The sequence below is a fragment of the Melospiza melodia genome, chromosome 21, assembly GCF_035770615.1.
Source record: "Melospiza melodia melodia isolate bMelMel2 chromosome 21, bMelMel2.pri, whole genome shotgun sequence".
Classification (NCBI taxonomy): Eukaryota; Metazoa; Chordata; class Aves; order Passeriformes; family Passerellidae; genus Melospiza; species Melospiza melodia.
This window is the reverse complement of record NC_086214.1, coordinates 2,029,882-2,050,022: the sequence shown is the minus strand read 5'-3', so window position 1 is coordinate 2,050,022 and position 20,141 is coordinate 2,029,882. Positions and strand designations below refer to the sequence as shown.

The 20,141-nt window shown below is 48.5% G+C and overlaps 2 long non-coding RNA genes across 2 annotated transcripts; both read left to right on the top strand.

Moving 5' to 3' along the window:
• Positions 1-6,727: 6,727 nt before the first annotated feature.
• On the top strand, positions 6,728-12,752 carry LOC134427817 (uncharacterized). Its single transcript, XR_010030238.1, has 3 exons — positions 6,728-6,822; positions 9,631-9,671; positions 12,627-12,752. It is a non-coding gene; the product is annotated as an uncharacterized LOC134427817 (long non-coding RNA).
• A 5,831-nt stretch (positions 12,753-18,583) lies between these two features.
• LOC134427627 (uncharacterized) lies at positions 18,584-19,574 on the top strand. Its single transcript, XR_010030208.1, has 3 exons — positions 18,584-18,745; positions 18,962-19,061; positions 19,463-19,574. It is a non-coding gene; the product is annotated as an uncharacterized LOC134427627 (long non-coding RNA).
• Positions 19,575-20,141: the final 567 nt, after the last annotated feature.

The window sequence follows — 20,141 nt, the reverse complement described above, 5'->3', positions numbered from 1 at the left end:
GCTTGCTTGCTTTCTGCTTTTTGCGCTGTTTTTTTTCCTTTTCTTTTGTTCCCTCTTTCTTACCCTCCCCTGAAGATACTGGACCGCCTCCAGACCTGACCTGAGACGTCCAGGACACCTGGAGCTTGTGAGAGAAGCTTGGCGCCCTCACAACACAGTGTGTTTTCTTTTCTTTTCTTGTGTTGGGGAGTGTTCTTTTGTTACTTGTAAATAAATAGGTTTTGCTTTCCACTTTGCTCCTCCAAGAAATTCCTTCCCGAACCCAGTGTTGGGGGAGGGGTGGTTGGAGGTTTGTTTTGTTTGGGGGGCTCCCTTTTGGAGATTTCCCCTAATTTGTCCTAACCCAGGACAATATATCTTTTGGTGCGTTGGCCCGGGAAACGGAGGCCAAAAAACAGTGGAAAAAAACCTATAACAATAATATTTTGGTTTTGGTTATTTTGTGGGCATATTGGTGATTCATAATGTCATTTGGAGTGGAAGCTTGCCGGTATTTCTGGTCCCTAGGGGTTTTTGAAGTTTTAATACTTTTGTGGTCCCTGGGGTTATTTCCTTACCCAAAAATAGCTCTGATGTTGTCCCTAATAAGTAGCTTTTGTAAGCAGGGGGCACTAACCAGAATATTCATTGTGCTGGTCTTATGTCTGATGATGTGTGGGATAAAAATGCTGGACTTTGTTTCAGGAACGTATGGATTGTTGTTATGGCTGTGTACACAGTTTGTTTGGGGAGAAGAAGGGGAAGGGGCTTTTCAGCCTTTGTCTTCCTTCTTGTCCTCCAAATTGTTGACATCTCTATTAGAAAATACTGAATTTCCCCTGAGTTTGAAAGAAACCATCTTTCTGGCATTTAATTTATTAAGCCTTTTCTATACTGTCTGGAGAGTGTATAAAATGAAGACTGAGATTTCTAGAGGGGTTAGAGACACTCCTGACTTAGGAGTAAAACAAAGCAGGAAAAATCTTGACTGGAGCGGGAAATGGGAGGATATGGGCCCGACTTTAAAGGAATTTTCCGATCATATAGACTGGGACTTTCCATCTGATCAAATTCAGGATCCAGTCGAGGTGGCAAAGTATTTGAGGGAGAAGTGCCATGGTAATACTAAGGAAGAAAGGGTTACTGCAGTGAGCTGGGCCTTGGCATTTGTTTACCGTACTCTGCTAGATACTGTGGAGCAGCAGATAGCAGAAAGGGAACAGGGAGATAAGTTAGTTACTATCCCAGTGACCCAGGCTGCAGCTAACATCCCAGGCTCCAGGCTAGCAGCTGAATCAGACAATAGGCCCCAAACCATGGCTGTTGCAGCTAATACAAGAGGTGGAAAGTGTAAAGGCAAGACCAATCGAAAGGTGGAGGATGATGAGGATGATGCGACCGATCGAAAGGTGGAGGATGATGATGATGATGCAGGAGAAGGACCCTCCCCAAAATCAGAGGCCACATCAAGGGGCACAGAATCTGGAGCTAATATTGACTCCTTGTCTCTGAAGGACCTCAGAGGCCTAAGAAAGGATTACAGACGACAACCTGACGAATCTATAATTAGTTGGTTAGTCTGCCTTTGGGATGCTGCAGGGGAGGTTACGATTTTGGATGGTACTGAAGCGAGGCATTTGGGATCCCTGTCACATGATCCTGTCATCGATCAAGGTATGATGAGGGGGGCTAACCCTCACAGCCTCTGGGAACGGGTCCTAAGAAGCGTAGCAGAACAATACCTGTGTACGGATGATCTCTATATGCAGCAGACACGGTGGAAGACCATAGAACAGGGGATCCAACGCCTGAGAGAGATGGCGGTGGCAGAGCTCATTTTCTCAGATGATACAACAACTAGGAATCCGGACCTGGTACCATGCACACCTGTAATGTGGAGGAAACTTGTGCGACTTGGGCCACCTGAATACGCTTCTGCCCTAGCAATAATGAAGCGGGATGATACACATGAGACTGTGCTCGATATGGCAAAGAAGCTTCGAGTGTATGCAGATGTATGCAGATGCTGTGCATGGCCCAACTCATGCCAGAATTGCAGCAGTGGAAACCCGACTGCAGAAACTAGAGGACAAAATAGAGGAGAATCATAAGAAACTCCGGGAAGAGATTAAGGAGGACCTTATTCAAGTCTCAGCTGTACAAATTAGAGGCCCTGGTGTCCAACGCTGGCGCTCCTTTGATTGGGAGAGAAGGTACATCCCATGGGCTGAGTTACGGGTTTTTCTGTGTGAGTCTGGAGAAGACATGAGGAGATGGGATGGAAAACCCACCGCTGCTTTGGCACAACGGGTGTGTGATTTGAAGAAAAGAGAAAGTATCACCAAAAGGATAGCAGCTCCGGTCTCTCGTAGCCGAGATGTTAAGTATGCTGATGACGATGACATGTCCGAACCCCTTGAAGGAACTTCTAAGGCATATGCCCAAGGAAGGAAGGACAATCTGGCTTAGAGGGGCCCTGCCTCCAGCCAGGAAGAGGCACGGGAGAACCGGGTTTTCTGGAAGGTGTGGATCAGATGGCCTGGCACATCAGAGCCACAAGACTATGAAGCATTGGTTGACACTGGATCACAGTGTACCTTAATGCCATCGTAACACGTGGGGACAGAACCTGTTTCCATTACTGGAGTGACGGGGGGATCACAACAGTTGACTTTGTTGGAAGCTGAGGTGAGCTTGACTGGGAAGAAGTGGCAGGAACATCCGATTGTGACTGGTCCACAGGCTCCGTGTATTTTGGGCATAGACTTCCTCCGGAATGGCTATTACAAAGATCCTAAGGGATTCAGGTGGGCTTTTGGAATAGCTGCAGTGGAGATAGAGGGTATTAAACAATTGAATACCTTGTCTGGGCTATCAGAGAACCCATCTGCAGTAGGACTCTTGAAGGTAGAGGAGCAACGAGTGCCAATTGCCACCTCAACAGTGCACCGCAGGCAGTACCGGACGAATCGAGATGCCGTGATCCCCATCCACAAAATGATCCGAGAGCTGGAGAGCCAAGGGGTGGTCAGTAAAACCCACTCACCCTTCAACAGCCCTATCTGGCCTGTGCGAAAATCTGACGGAGAATGGAGACGGACTGTGGACTATCGTGCCTTGAATGAAGTGACTCCACCACTGAGTGCGGCTGTCCTGGACATACTGGAACTGCAGTACGAGCTGGAGTCCAAGGCAGCAAAGTGGTACGCGACCATCGATATAGCTAACGCGTTTTTCTCCATCCCTCTGGCAGCAGAATGCAGGCCTCAGTTTGCTTTTACATGGAGGGGAGTGCAGTATACCTGGAACCGACTGCCCCAGGGGTGGAAACACAGTCCTACCATCTGTCATGGACTGATCCAGGCTGCACTAGAAGAGGGTGAGGCTCCAGAACATTTACAATATATTGATGATATCATTGTTTGGGGGAACACGGCAATAGAAGTGTTCGAGAAAGGAGAGAAGATAATTCATATTCTCTTGGAAGCCGGATTTGCCATTAAGAAGAGCAAAGTCAAGGGACCTGCCCGAGAAATTCAGTTCTTGGGGGTGAAGTGGCAAGATGGACGGCATCAGATTCCTGCAGATGTTATTAACAAAATCACTGCTATGTCCCCACCAACCGATAAGAAGGAAACACAAGCCTTCTTAGGCGCTATAGGTTTCTGGAGGATGCACATCCCTGAGTATAGTCAGATTGTGAGACCCCTTTATCTGGTTACCCGCAAGAAGACCGACTTCCATTGGGGCCCTGAGCAGCAGCAAGCTTTCGTCCAAATCAAGCAGGAGATCGCTCATGCTGTAGCCCTTGGTCCAGTCAGGACGGGACCAGATGTGAAGAATGTGCTCTACTCTGCAGCCAGGAGCCATGGTCTGTCCTGGAGCCTTTGGCAAAAGCTACCTGGCGAGACCCGAGGCCGACCATTGGGATTTTGGAGTCGGAGCTACAGGGGGTCTGAAGATAACTATACCCCAACAGAAAAAGAAATCTTGGCCGCCTATGAAGGAGTCCAAGCCGCCTCGGAGGTGATTGGTACAGAGGCACAACTTCTTCTGGCACCCCGACTACCGGTGCTGGGATGGATGTTCAGAGGAAAGGTTCCCTCTACCCACCATGCCACCAATGCTACTTGGAGTAAGTGGATTGCCCTCATTACGCAGCGCGCTCGAATTGGGAAGTTAAATCGCCCTGGGATCCTGGAAATAATTACAAATTGGCCCGAAGCTGAAAGCTTTAGTGTCGCGGATGAGGAACAAGAGCCAGTGACCCGGGTTGAGGAAGCTCCGCCATACAATCAGTTACCAGCAGAAGAAACGCGTTACGCTCTATTCACCGATGGTTCTTGTCGCGTCATAGGGATGAAACGGAGGTGGAAAGCAGCTGTATGGAGTCCCACTCGACGGGTTGCAGAGGCTACTGAAGGAGAAGGCGAATCCAGTCGAAGGCGAATTTGCTGAAATCAAAGCTATTCAACTGGCCCTAGGTATTGCAGAGAGAGAGAAGTGGCCAAGGCTCTATTTGTATACCGATTCTTGGATGGTAGCCAACACTCTATGGGGATGGCTGAAGAGATGGAAAGAGGCGAACTGGCAGCGAAGAGGAAAACCAATTTGGGCTGCGGAAGAGTGGAAAGATATCGCTACTCGGTTAGAGAAGTTACCTGTGAAGGTTCGTCATGTAGATGCCCATGTCCCCAGAAGTAGAGCTAATGAAGAGCAGCAAAACAACCAGCAAGTACATCAGGCTGCAAAGATAGGGGAGTTGAAGATAGATCTCGACTGGGAGCATAAGGGAGAGTTATTCTTAGCACAATGGGCCCATGATGCCTCAGGCCACCAGGGTAGAGATGCCACCTATAAGTGGGCACGAGACCGAGGGGTGGATCTAACAATGGACAGTATCTCTCAAGTTATTCATGACTGTGAGACGTGCGCTGCCATTAAGCAGGCCAAGCAGGTGAAGCCCCTCTGGTATGGGGGGCGGTGGTCTAAGTACAAATACGGGGAGGCCTGGCAGATTGATTACATCACACTGCCTCAAACCCGCCAGGGCAAGCGCTATGTACTAACCATGGTAGAAGCCACCACGGGATGGTTGGAAACCTACCCTGTGTCTCATGCCACAGCCTGTAACACTATCTTGGGCCTTGAAAAGCAGGTCCTTTGGAGGCACGGTACTCCCGAGAGAATTGAGTCGGATAATGGGACTCATTTTAAAAACAATCTTATTAATACTTGGGCTAGGGAACATGGCATCGAGTGGATATACCATATCCCCTATCATGCACCACCTGCAGGGAAAGTGGAAAGGTATAATGGATTGTTAAAAACCACCTTAAAAGCATTGGGTGGGGGGTCTTTAAAAAACTGGGAGCAGCATTTGGCAAAGGCTACCTGGTTAGTTAACACTCGAGGTTCCACCAACCGAGCGGGTCCTGCTCAGTCTGAGCTCCTTAATATAGTAGATGGGGATAAAGCCCCAGTGGCCCATGTCAGAGGTTTGTTGGGAAAGACAGTATGGATCAACTCTGCCTCGAGTACAGACAAACCCATCCGTGGGATTGTCTTTGCTCAAGGACCAGGTTATACATGGTGGATAATGCAGAAAGATGGAACAACACGGTGTGTGCCTCAGGGAGACCTGATTGTGGGATGAGACTCATATATGAATGTCATTGTTTGTTGAATGTGAGACAGAAGGAAACTGTAAGTGTCAAAGGTCTGAGCAAGTAAGATGAGAGGAATGCGTAAGTGTCAAAGGTGTGAGTAAGTGAAATGAAAGTTTTTATTGTATATTCACAATATGGGATAAGGAGTGGAGTGTCGTGGGTTGACAGCCTTTATCCCAATATCGTGTGTTGTGTCTGGCAGCTGTGCCTTTTCTCTCTTCCCCCCCCCCCTCCCCGGCCGTCTTGCTGAAGCGGGGCGGGGAAGAGAGGGGGGGAGTGTTTGACCAGGCCTTTTTTTGCTTTTGGGGCTTTTGGCTTCTTGGCTTGGCTAGCTGCTTTGCTTGCTTGCTTTCTGCTTTTTGCGCTGTTTTTTTTCCTTTTCTTTTGTTCCCTCTTTCTTACCCTCCCCTGAAGATACTGGACCGGCTCCGGACCTGACCTGAGATGTCCAGGACACCTGGAGCTTGTGAGAGAAGCTTGGCGCCCTCACAACACAGTGTGTTTTCTTTTCTTTTCTTGTGTTGGGGAGTGTTCTTTTGTTACTTGTAAATAAATAGGTTTTGCTTTCCACTTTGCTCCTCCAAGAAATTCCTTCCTGAACCCGGTGTTGGGGGAGGGGTGGTTGGAGGTTTGTTTTCTTTGGGGGGCTCCCTTTTGGAGATTTCCCCTAATTTGTCCTAAACCAGGACAGCTATAGTTGTAGTTTCGGGGCCCAGGTGCAGGCTACGTTCTTCTTCTTTGTCACAAAGAAATCCGCATCCCATCCCGCTTCTTTAAACATAGTAAAGACAGGCAAGTGATATATTACCCTAGCCTTAACTACCTTATCTGATAAAAATTAATTATCCCTTATTATTTCTACTCTTCTTGCTATACTCTTTCCCCCTAACTAAATCTTGCTAAAATGTTAACTCTTCCAGTTCTTTTAAATCCTAGATTCATGGCCTCATCTCACACACCAGCCATGTGTGAGCCGATGCTGTAACTGGGAAATTCCACTCCTGAGCAGGAGATGCCAGGCCTGGTTCTGAGCTGGAAGGGTGAGAAGGATGAGATGCACGTGGTTTTGCTCCAGGGGATGTCCTGAAAGTGCACTGCCCACCTGCCCCTGCTGCCGAGCACCACGCTCCACCTCCTTCTCCTGCTCAGCAGTTTTTTAGGAATCCAGGGCTTGGTATGTATTATTTGCTACTGCAACAAATAGAATGAATTTGCTTTGCAAGCCCAGTTTTGCCCTGGATTATTTTCTGCATGGGTCTCCTCCTGAACCTGGGGCAATGACCAGTAGGGACCTACAGGACACTCCTATTCTCTTGTCAGTAAATTTGGAGAAGTGATTTAAGTATCAAGAAGTCAATAAGTATCAATCAGTAAATCATTTGGGGGAATATTTAGCCTGTGAGTTTCAGCAAAGTATTGAATATGTCTTAGATCCATGGATACAAACTAGTAAGTGAGATTGCTGGGTGTGCACGTGTTGGGGATATGATTCCCCACACAGCCAGTGCTGAGATCAAGGATTGCCTCTCTTCTAACCCTGAGCTGGCAGCAGGAATTGGGCCCTGCTTGGTAACGTTCATTTTGAAGACTTCTGTTGAGCAGGTAAGAATGGTGAAAATGAAATCTTTTCCAGCTGTTTTCCTTTGGTTTACCAGTTTGAGGGTTAAAATTGTGTGCTGCAGGTGTGCTGGGTGTGTGCAGAGCAGTGCAGCCCCAGAAACCCCTTGGCTTGCCCACAGGTTGTCATGCCTTGTTGCCAGGTGTGCCCAGCTGTGGCAGGAGAAGGAGCCCGCAGCGCAGTGGGCACCGTGCCCTGCCCAGCCGGGGCTCTCTGGCACAGAGCAGCAGCAGCGCCAGCACCGTTCAACCCGCTCCTGCCTTGGCTCCCCCTGGCACACAGAAGCCTCTGGAAATCAGCAGCGCCAGTGGCGTTCCCAGCTGGGAGCAGCTGCTGCTGGCGGGCAGATGCTGCCAGTTCCACTGCTGCCAAAGGGGAAGAGAGGCAGAGATGTACACGCACCGGAGCCCTGGGCATGTCCAATAAAGGTGCAAATATGTGGGGAGATTTGTAAGGAAACATTTCAGCTGTGATGCCAACAGTGGCTTCTCTCCTGGTTCTGTGTGTTCTGGACAAGTAATGCAATGGTTGGCTCTGACAATTAAGAAGCAGATGTTATGTGGATGTTCAAATGAGTAGTGATTATATTGTAATATATCCTCCCATAGTCCTCTTTCCCGTCCCCCTTGTAACAGCCTGGGCAGTCAGGGCATTTGGGGAGGGCTGGCTTGTGACCAGCAGGCAGGGTGTAACAACGCCTGACCTCCAGTCGGGATGCAGGAAAGTAATCTCCACCAATGGGCAGCATAGAAAGAGTTGACTGACAAAATTTTTGGAGGGGCTGAGGGTATAAAAGGCCGAGCATCCTTTTTGCAGATGAGCACATGGCTGCTAATCACAGAGACTCCCAATGCTGCGACTTTTCCTTATTCAGTCCTTTGTTAAGGTTTACTAAACCTTTAAAATTTTAAAAGTGAGAGTCATTTCTCACACGTGCAAAGCTGTGGGCCATTATCTTAAGGTCTGGTTTCCTTTGCTTGTGTCCCATCTGAGTGCTCAGTTGGGGTACAGGCTGTAGGTGCTTGGGGCACTCCTGGAGTTCCTCTTGGATCCCCTGAACAACAGGGTTTGGCCCATGAGGGGAATTTTTGGTGCTTTGTGACAGATGAGAATTTTCCAGGCTCTTTTGTGTTTTCTGTAGGGAAGGTTGGTTATTGCTTTGCATAAACTCACAGACCAACACAGAGCTGTCCCTTTGTGATGTCAGGGCATGGTTGCCACATCGTCATAGTGGCATCAGAAGGTTGCCTTGGTGCACGGAAGGCCTGAGTGTCAGAGCAGCCCTAGTGCTTGCTCACATCAGGAGAACTTTCCTGGCTGGCGCCTTTGTCAGTGGGTAGCTGCCCATTGACAAGAGCCTTGTTTTTCCTAATTTAGGAAAAACTCATACAACACTGTTATAATGTTTCATCATCTGGCTAAAGCAGCATTTGCTGCCTATGGCATTTCTTTTTCTGTGTATTACATTACACATTTTGCACGTAAGTAGAGGTTTCCATTCTACTTAGATTAGGGTGTATCCTAACCTGGCTTTTCTATGTCTTCCTGCTCTTTCTTGGGGGCTGAGTTTCTGATTTTGAAAGAGAAAGAGCATTAGGATGCCAGTGCTTTGCTAAAGCTCCTGTCAAGAGGTTCAGCTAAAAGGGGGTGCCTGCAGCCACAGGGGCAGCATTTGCAGGGGAACCTGCAGGGCTTCCATTCCCTGCACGGGAGAGTCTGTGGCAGCAGAGTCTGTCATTTCCTCAGGTTGCTGGGACAAGCAGGACACCTTTGAAAATATAGACTGGCAGACCTTCTTTAAGGCTTTCCAAAAACTCTGCAGTTGTTCCCAGAATTCAGAGAAAGCTTCTTTCTTTTTAAATTGTGTCATGAAAGGACTTGACTAACTTGACCTTTTACTAAATGCTAAAATAGTTGTTCCCTTTGAAAGGAAGTTCTGCTGTGCTTTTCCACAATAGAACTGCGCCACCTCTGGGGGATTTTGGGGAAGCTTTTCTGGGTAACGGTTTCCTGCAAGTTAATCAGAATTGGTGCATGACACTGAGTGAAAAAAAACAGAGTACCTGAAGGAGAAGATTTCAGAAGCTGTCTTATGTGTTTGGTAGAACAGGAGCATTGAGTGTTAAAAACACTTTGCATTTGCTTGATTATATTTGTATTCATTTCCTGGCTAAACTGGCTGCAGTGTAGGCACAACCAAGAATATTGTCCTGATCTCTTGCTGGCTGTTTGAATGAGATGTGTCTCCTGGAGGGATGTTGTGAAATGGGAAATCATCTCTGTTTGGGTTGACTTGTTCTGTGGGATTCAGCAGCCCAGGCAGTTTTCTGACAGCATCTGGTTCATTTTCCCTTCCCACTACAGGACACCTGAAGCGTGTATTCAGCAGCGCTGAAGATCCTGAGGTGAGTGAGAAAGGAACATTTCATGTTCCTGGTGTTTAAGACTTGTAGAGCAAGCTGAGAGCTTGGCCAGTAGCAGTAGACTGTTGAGGGCCAGCTAGGAAGGCCGAAAGAAAAACCATATTCATGCCTGTAACAAAAATAAGAAAGGCAGAGATAGATATTTTTAAATTTCCTTCTCAGAGTTTGAAGAACTAAAAACCTAGTTTTGAAAATAGAACGATGCTTGCAGACAGCAGATAGGGAAAATTTAATTAAGAGCAATTTCCTGTACAGTTGAATTAGATAATTTTAATTTAAAGAGAGGGACTTAGAATCCTATTCCTATCAAACTCGATGATATCTCCTTGGAACATGAGGTGGTAGAACAGGAAGGCCATCTTGCAATGGTGCCTGCTGTATCTGAAGTGCAATGGGCACCTTTGTGGCTGGGGAGCTGCGTGGGCCCAAAGGACGCAGGGCTGGCGGCCGTGAGCAGCTGAAGAGGAGGCAGCGTGGGGCCAGGGGGCCCAGAAGGCCAAGGGCACGGTGGCTGTGCCAGCAGCAGTGGGGCAGCAGGAGCAGGGCAGGGAGCGTGGCCTGTGCTGGGCAGCGCTGCGGCCACAGCTGGAGTGCTGTGTGCAGCTGTGGGCCCTGGGAAGCAGAAAGTCATGGAGGGGCTGCAGCGTGGGCACAGAGGGACAGGGGAGCTGGGCAAGGGGTGCAGCACAAGGCCAGGGAGGTGCTGAGGGAGCTTTAGCCTGGACAATGGGGGCTCATGAGGGACCTTCAGGCAGACTGCCATAGATCCCTGCCTTGGATCCATAGAGCCAATGCTCAGCACGAGGGCTGTTTCCCTGCCAAACATCCCTTCACTGCATCCAAGTGCTTTAGACACTGGTGTGGGTAACACTTTCATATTTTGTTGATTTCTTTGTTTGCTAGAAGGAGAAGCCTTGTGCAATTTCTCCTTCTCCAGGGAGCAAGGGAGCTTTTTTCTCAGTCTTTCCTACCCTTTTACAGCACTGGCAGAAATTCTGCTAGAATTTCAGTTTTCAAGGGGGCAGTTCTGGACAATGCAGTATTTTTGCACAAGAACACATCGTTTGGGGCAGGGATGTTGGTGCAGAACGAGCTGTTCTGGTGCCAGACCAGCCAGTAGGGCTTGCCCATCCTTTTCAAGTTAACGGCTCCCGTGTCTTTTGGCTGCCCAGGGAATCAGTGTGTGTTGTGTTTGGGAACTGAGTAGGAAATCAATGCCCTTGCATTCCAGCTGGTGCTCAGAGATGAGAGGAGCTGGGAGGGGCTGGGCTGCATTTCTGATTCCAGCCACTTCAGCACCATCAGTGTGGGCGAGTCCAAGCGAAGAACTTGCCCGAGCACAGATGCACAAAGAGAGCCGTTCCCAGTGCAGTGCTCTGGGTCTGATGCATTCCATAAGGACCCACATGCTCCAGATTCCCCAAGAGTGTGGGTTACTGAAGCAACAGGAGAGCAAGTTCAGGATGGCTGCTGGTTGGGGCACTGCTGCCGAGGGCTGATGTGTGTAGCGACAGAAAGGACAGGATTGATTCAGGGAGACCCCCACGTGGCGAAAAATGTGCTTTCACTCTATGATTCAGAAGTTTAAACAAATGCTTTATTAAGCTATGTTATATTACACTAGTACTATATTAAAACTATACTAAAGAGATATTATACTAAAAACATACGAAAGAAAAACTCGTGACTGTCTCCACACAGCCTTTTATCTAATTATCTAATCAGTCTAAACAACTATCTCTAAAATCCAATTAACAAATCACTTTCAGTAAACAATCACTATAACACATTCTTCATGTACTAAAAAACAAGAACAGCAAGTAGAGATAATCAATGTTTTCTCTCCTTCTATGAGTTTCTCACTACCTTCCCTTAAAAAAAACCTAGGAGAGAGAACTATATCTCTCTCCATTCAAAGAAGGTAAATACTACAGCACAATAAAGAGAGATGATAAAAATGAGATCTGTCTGTCTATCGATTTTAATCTTCCTGGCTCTGCTCCAAAGCAGTGGAAGATGCAAAGCTCACAGAAAGGCATCCCTTCAGGAGAGAAGTAGAGACAAGTTCCATTGACTGATCCTGAGCAGGCAGAGATGTTTCCCCCTCCAGAGATGGTTGTTTTTTCCCCTCATGTTTTCCTACTCCAGCCTTTTCTCACCTGAAGCCTTCATTTGTCCTTTAAATTTTTGCATGTCTTAAGGGAATGGAACTATCCCATGCTGTAGCTGGGGTCTGGTGACTCTGGTCATACATGCCATGCCATACATGACACATGGTTTCCTTCACTGGCATCCCCAGGGCTGTGTAAGTGCATTCGTTAATGGGGCCTTATGAGAAACTCTGTTACTGCTGGTCAGAATTCTCCGTTGACAAAAGAGGGAGAAGAAACACCTTGGTCCTCCTCCATATGTAGAGGTGGCCATAGAGGTTCTCTGACTTCCATCAGAGATCTTTGCATGCATCCTTATCTCCTGAATGACCCGGTTTTCTAACAAGAGTGTGGATGTCAGCAAGGAGGAATGCTGGTGCAGGCCTGAAGAGAAGGTGAACTCCAGAAGTGTCTCTCACAAGGAGTGAGCTCACCCAGGAAGCCCCTGCAGAGCCAGGATGGAGCTGTGGGACAGGGCAGGGAGTCAGTCACTACTGAAAGACAAACAGGACACGGCGGAAGCAGAGGGAGGCCCTCACCAGACCCTTGAGAAATGCCACCCCTTCCCTGTCAGCTGCCTGAGAGGCTGCTGGAGCTTCAGTCCCAGATGGCCCCTGATTGTAGGGCCAGGGTCACTTTGGAATCTGTGCCTCCCCTCGGGTAGAGAACGACCCAGGAGAGCAGCAGCACAGTGCTTTGGGAACGTGTGAGCCCAGCAGTCTATGAGTCTTGGCTCACAAAGTGCGTATGGGAAGCTGAAACCCATCTTCTCTTGCTTTCTGTGCAGGTGCTTCTAGAGAAAGAGCAGGAGCACACTGCCTCATCTGAGCTGCCATGCCAGACTCAGGGAGAGCTGTTCCCAGCCCGAGGGCAGGAAGAGCAGCTCAGGCAGCAGGTGGAAGAGCCACAGGAGAATGGCCAGGTAAGTCTGACTGGCCAGGGCACAGAGGGAAAGGCAGGGAGAGGGGCATAAACCAGAGCTCTTGGGACTGAGGAGGCCAGGAGTCCCACAGGCAATGGAAGCACAGAGCCTTGCAATCTGCAGAGATCAGCCCTGGGACAGGAGGTTTGCAATGGAGGCAGATGTGGGGAGGGAAGCAGAAAGAAGGGGCTGAATGAATGTGATTTTGAGGCTGCAAGAGGAAAAAAGCTGAGCCTGATGGCAGCTCTCAGTCCCTTGCTCTGCTTTTGTGTGTACAGAATATCAAGGCAGAGCCACAAGCAGAGCTGCCCGAAGCTCAGAGTGACATCATGGCAGTGAAGAGAAAGAACAAGGAAGACATGGGAAGAATTCAAGAGGAGAATCTCCATCAGCAGAGGGGCGATCATCAAAACCAGGTGAATGAAAGAGTGGCAGCCACTCCACTCATGAAATGTCCTCTCTTTTGTTTATTAGAGAACATGAAGGAACAGCTGGATGCAGAGCTTCAGACAGCTCACAGTATGATCAAGGCAAGGCATAAGCAGCTGGAGGAAGAAATGAAAATCATCCGAGAGAAACTTAATCGCTTCCGTCAGTCTCTGCAAAACCAAGTGAGTGAAAGAGGGATGCAGCCACTGCAGTCACCAGTCTGGTGGTTTCTGCCCTTCTTGCCTTTCCAGTGCAGAGCAGCAGGGAGTGGGGCCATGCCTCTGAGTGCCATGCTGCTGTAGTGTGTGTATCACAGTCACTCTGAAGGACATTTCCCGGTGTGCTGAATCTCAACGTCTGCCCTGGACAGTGAAACTTGTCCTTTGGCATTTTGGCCAGCAGTCATCCCAATTGATTCCTGCTGGCCTGTTCCTGCTCTCCTTTTTTCTTGAGGTGTTTTTACAGTGGAACTTGGTGACCCAGAAGGAGGATTGAAACAAGCTGTTGTATCCCCTGTCAGTCTGTTCTTTGCCTTTCCTCACAGTCGATGACTCCTGGCTGACAGGGACAAGCTGTAGTGTCTGACTGCTTTGTTCTGTTTGGCTTGAGGTGCAAGTGTTGACATCTCACCGGGCAGCCTGCGAAGACTTGCAGGGAATGTGTGGCAATGAAGAACCCCAAGTGAGGAGTGAGGCACAGGAACTGTGCCCACCAGAAATGCTCCAGGTCCAGCACATCATGGGCTCTGAACCTGCTGCTGCAGCAGCATCACCTGGAGGAAGCCCTTCTGTGAAACCTGGGAACTCAGGCTGGGGCACATCCCGGGAACAGGAGATTGAGGAGGAGTACCTGGAGCTGCTGGGTACGTCTGGGGTGTTTCTTATCTGAGGGACAGTGTGTTGTGTGCAGGTGTCAGCAGAGCTGTACCCAATGCTCCTCCTGAGCTCGGTGTCACAGGGCCATTTAGGACTCCCCAGAGGCAGTGCTGTGCTGCGAGGCAGCGAGAGAGCTCTGGGTGTTCCTGCTGCCTCTGAGGGCACCTGGGACTGGCTTGGGTTTGCCTGAGCTTCCCTCTCTGCTAAAGGCTGAAGCAGGGATTGTTCTTGGATCAGCAGAAGGCTGTGACCTAGCAAATGATCTAGGCAAGTCCTGTGTGCTAGTGGCCAAACTGAACAGAATTTTTAGCTTCCTAAATTCTCCTTAGACTCCTGACTTGCAACCAGTCATCACAGCAAAAAAACTTCACAGAAATGGACTGACTTTGGAGTTTTGTCTTTTTGGCTTTGGAGTTTTTTTTGTTGGGGGGGTAGGGTGGGATTGCTTTTCTGTTTTTCATTTTTGTTGGGGGTTTTTTGTTGTGTTTTTCTCCATCCTGAAGGAGCCCTTTTACCCCACGTTTTACTGATGTCATTTTATGACTGTTACTGTTACCACTACTACATCTGCAGTTTATTTTCATGAGAATGCTATATTTTTGTCAATAAGAGAATGCTATCTTTTTGTCAATAAGAACTACTTTGAAAGAACATCAGGTTACAGGACAAATAGAGAGCACAAGGTATTTTCCATGTGTCGCCAAAGAAAAAACAGAGACTTTGATAAAAATCGTTATTTAATCTTCTAGTTTTATGCTTATCAAAATGTGTCCAGGAGACACATCCAAGTGGCATGATCAGATCAAACTGTACTGCAGGCATTTCTCAGGAGAGAGCCTCCAGCCCAGCCATGGTATATCCCTCAGATCCATGGCACTTTTCCATACCTGATTCCCACTCTTTCCCATGACTGTTAGAATCCTACCCATTGGCCCAGGCCCGGCTCAGATCAGTCTCTAGGAAAACACATCAAGCCCTTTGTGATTCTGCAGCACAACCCAATGAATCTGCTTCTTGCCCATAACAGCTTCCAGTGCTGTGCTCTCAGATAAGAGACCTGGTGGGGCTGAGACCAGAGCCCAGTGGATTCTGTGTCTGCCATCACCTGTTGGGACAAAAAGGGCACTGATCTGTGCCTCAGTGTGGCTGATCTCAAAGCCCATCCTGTTGTGTCCTGAATGGGGGCAACAGCTTGTCTGGGGCTCAGGCTCACTCTGGCTTCTTCCCATCAGTGCCTGTCAGTGCTCATGCTGGGGCTTTGCCAGCCTTGTTGTGGTCGCTGCCCTGTCCCTGAGGGCTGGAGGGACTGCAGAGGCTGGAGCCTTCCTTAGCTGGGAGAGGGGCATCTTTGAGCTCAGCCTGCTCACAAACAGGTCAGGGTCCTGATGCTGAAAGCCCCATCAGGATCGGTTGCAGCTGGAGCTGCTCTGGTTTACAAATGGGAAGGCATTCCTTTGGCAAACTGCTGAAAGGTGGGGAAGATGTCCTCCTCTCCTGGGGTTGTATGTCCCTGTGCTTTGTTTCCTGTCAAGAGAACTCTTCAAAAGACTGTACAAATCAGTCTCTGTGCTGGCCACCTGTGCTGCAGGGCTGTCTGCCTGGTTGTGGTTGTTGATACCCAGCCGACCATGAAGGGCTCAGAGCTCCAGGCGCTGGGGCTGCCTTTTGTATCTCCTGGAAGCTGGGATCTCTGCTTTAAAGTCAGCATCTTGCATTTTGTTTCCCTCAGGGAGAATGGTGAACACCACTGAAAATCCCCTGATGAAATACACGCATCTGAAATATATTGGCAGCGGGTGAGTCCAACAGCAGTTACTCCTGCACAGCCGTGGGCCAGGTGCTTTTGGCGGTGGAATGTCTATCCAGCGTGAAGTCAGGCCAGCTGCAAAGATGATCACACACTGGGGAGAGATCGTCCCATCTCTCAATGCTGCTCAGAATTTGTGAGTGGGCTCAGAAGGCATTGTCAGAGATGCCTTGCTACCGAGGTCTTTCCTGCATCAAGGAACAGGACCTGGAAGGTCTCCTTGTCTCTCAAGTGTGGGACAGCTCTGTGTTAATTTCTTTAGCATTTTTTATGTGTCTCAAAATCATACTGGCACACTAATGAAAAGAGAAGAAACTTGCTTGCCTGAAAGAGCAACCTATGCCCTATCAAAGCTGTGAGATAACAGTTCCCAGGAACAATTCTTGCCCCTGGTTTGAAGAGGGAAATACTCTGTGGTCAGAATAGCAACCAAACTGTTTAGACAGTGAAACCCAAGAGGAAAGACTAAACTCCCTTTAGAAATTGGACCCCAGTGCTTCAGGAACAGGCCCAGTGCCCATGCACTTGAGAGGAAAATGCATCATCTCCCTTCTGGCAGAGCCCTCCTGCATCCTGCAGGTTTTGACACTTCCAGCAGAGATCTCCTGTGTGGGCTGACTTTCACTGCAAGATCTAAACAGCTTCTCCTTTCTCTGCTTCTGTTTTGTTTCTAGGACTTTTGGAGATGTTTACAGAGCACTCGACAGTGCCACAGGAGGAGAGGTAAATGTCACCAGCCCCTGCAGGCTCTGCTGCACTCGAGGGCTTTCCCCTCTGGTGTGAGCTGTGGCTGGAGCTTTGGGCAGAGCTGTGCTGAAGAGGCACAAGAAGCACAGACTGGTGCCAGCCCACAGAACACATTTGGGACTTTGTCCTCCTCAGCTGCCGGAAGGAAGGCACGGAGGGCAGCGGTTCCTTTCAGAGAAGGACGCGCTCACTCGCTCTCCATTGCTAAAACAAAGGTGGTGCCTGCGAGCACCTCCCTGCTCTTTGGGGCTACAGCTTCAGAGTCCTGGATTCTCATTTCTGGCTGCCAGCAAATCCATCTGAAAGTTACTGGTAGTTCCTTAGCCACCTGCAGTGCTGCACTTGGGAACTGCACGTAGGGAGAGATCTGCAAGGCGTCCCTGAAAGCCCTAAGCCCTGCCCATATCACAAGATGTATCCACAGAGTATTAAGGCATGGATTCCTTCTTCTGAGTCCCAAACAAAGCAGCTAGAGTGCGGTCAGACGTTTGTGGGTGATAACTGAGACACCGTTGTTACCAAGTGGTCAAGGCCAAATGTCAGTGGCCCCACGTGTCCTGTAACTGGCTCCCAAGGGAGCAGAGAAATGGGCTGTTGGAATGTCAGTTCCTGATTACTGCAGTGCCTAATCACAAGGCAGTTTGGCACAGCTCAGCTGTGTCATTGCAAAATCACTCGCTCCACGTGCCTTGTGGTCTCGTGCCACCAACCCCTCAAGTTACTGATTTTCAATGTCATTTTAGGTGGCAATAAAAAAAATAAATCTTCAAGGAGTGCGGAGGAAGGAGCTAACCTTTAATGAAATAATGATCATGAAGAAGTATAGGAGTCCCAATGTTGTGAATTATTTAGACAGGTGAGAGGTCATGGTCTTATCCCATGGATGTGTGTTTACATATCGCAAACATGAGAGGTTAAAAACCCACTTTGGTCAGTGGCAGCAAGTAAAGCTGTTAATTTTTATTTATTCATATTTCTCTACTCATCTCCAATGGATGAGAAGAGAGGGCATCTTGTCTGCATGAGTAGTCTTCCCTGGCACACCTAGTTTGATAATTACTCCAAAATTATTCCAAACCTGGATCAGCTGTATCTTCCTAACTCAATAGCCTCAAAGTTCACTGCCTCCACATTTATTTGGGATTGATTTTTTAAAGTTTCTTAAGTGCAGATGAACCATCCTAAAGTGGATTTCCCTTGGATTGTTGCCCCTCTTTGCCATTGCTATGCATGCCAGGAAGACTAGGTGCTTATTTCCAGAAACACCATGCCTAACATGTTTTTTATCTGGGCTGTTTCTAAACTGCACTTTTCATTTGCTGCCCATCTAAGACATATCCTTTTTCACAGATGTGTCTTTCTCTATGAGACTGCACAGATTGCAAACAATGCACAGCCAAGAGGGAATGTCTGTTCCGTTGATTCTGTCCTTGTCACAAAGGCATCTGGAAATAAGAAACCTGGAAGCAAAAAATCAACGTAGCCATGCATGTTCATCTCTACCCCCTTGTTTCCTTCTTTCAGCTACCTTCTGGGCGAGGAACTCTTGCTGGTTATAGAGTACATGGATGGAGGTGTCCTGAGCGACATCGTCAGCCAGACCTGCCTGTCTGAAGATGAGATGGCAGCCATCAGTCGGGAGGTCAGCAATCCCATCTGTGTTTCCAAGGGCTTGGGCAGGATTGTCTGGGAAACAGGGGCTCAGAACAGGAGAGGTTTCCTGTGCCGAGCTTTGTTTCTGTGTTGCTGGTATGCTATGGGCAAGTAAAAGCATCTCAAGTGAAAGGCCTGCCAGTGCCCCTGCACTCCCTGTACTCAGTGCCAGTACTCTTATCTCCTGCTGTTGTATTCTCGCTCTGTCTCTTGTATTTGTAGTTGCTGTTCTCCACCTTGCCTCTCTAAATGTTTGCCTGGAGTCTGTCTTCACTGCATTCATTGCCTGTAAAAGCAAAGGTGCTGGTGGCAGGATTTGAAACAAAGAGCAAAGAAAGAAGAGAGAGACTCGTTTCTCTCAGTGCTCAGCTAAAAAGGATAGGAGTGCAGCCAGAATGCTCTTTGCTTCTGAGCACATGCGCTGCAGCAGGAGTCATCCTGGCTGCTTGGCAGGGGACAGCCTACAACAGCAGGTGCTGTTGCTCTTTCCAAAGCTGACGTGCCTTTCCTCAGAAAGGTCCTGCTCTGCAAGTGTTGGAGCAGCAAGCTCTTCCTCTCAGTGGCCATGACTGTTCTGCCATTACTCCCCATTCCCCTGGAGAGGGATCTTTTAGATTCTTTGTTTCCTTTCTTGTGTGATGAAATCACATCACTCATTTTTGCCCTTCTGTTTCTGTTTTCTCGCTCAGTGCCTGCAAGGACTGGATTTTCTTCATGCAAACGATGTGATCCATCGAGACGTGAAGAGTGACAACATCCTTCTCAGAACGGACGGTTCTGTCAAACTGGGTCAGTATATTCTTGGTCAGGTGCAGCTCTCCAGGGATGTGGGTGTGGGGCTGCTTGGCGTGACTGCCAGCTCCCCAAAAATGGTGCTGGTGGCAGTGCAGGGAGCCCTGCTGCGAGCTGAGGGCACAGTTGCAACGTGCACAGAGGTAGAAGGAGCCACAAGCACTCAAGAGTGGCCTTGACCTGTGTAGGTCCCTTCCAGAGAGAGGGAGTTACAAGTCTAAAGTTTCCAAAGAACAAAAGCCACTGCTGGAGGCAGTGTAAAACATGGGGGGATTTTTAAAGTCGCCAATGCCAGGAGATTCAACAGAGCAATTTCAAACTTCTACTGGGGAATTCTTTTGCTTGCTTTCCTAATTGCACAGAATTCAGATAAAACCAGTATTTTGTTTTCTCCTCAGCTGATTTTGGCCTCGCTACTCAGCTCAGCCCTGAGCAGAGCAGACGGTGCTCGGTAACCGGGACTCCTTGGTGGATGGCGCCTGAAGTGGTGACAGGTCAACCATATGGCCCCAAAGTGGACATATGGTCTTTTGGAATTGTGGGAATTGAAATGATAGAACAAGAACCTCCTTACTTGGGTGAAAGTTCTGGCACGGTAAGGAGCAAATACTCACTGATCCCACTGTCTTTCTCACCTGTCCCATGTCCTGTGTGCCACTGGACAAAATCCCATTGCCATCTGCTGGAACTACTTCCACCAAGGTCCCCTCCTACAAATGTGCCTGCAACACATCAGCATCTGCTGTACTTTTGCTTGCATCAGTGGGGGAACTCAAGCCTTACCACATGCAAACAAACTCCAAACAAACTCCATTCCCACTCAACACTTTCCTTTGGGTTAGTGGTTCCAGTTCTTTTGTCTGTGTAGATGGCCTTAATAACAGGGAAAAAGCATCTTAAAAGTGTTCTTATCTTTCCAGAAATGAAGGAAGGAAACCCAAACCCAACAAAGTTTCTAAAACCGTGGTCTTTAGAGAGGAACCTAACCCTGTGTGCAGTTTCTTCTCACTGGAAAACATGGGCACGAGGGTGTAATGTACAGAGTCTCTTCTGCTTCTTGTGCAGTGCTGCCGAAAC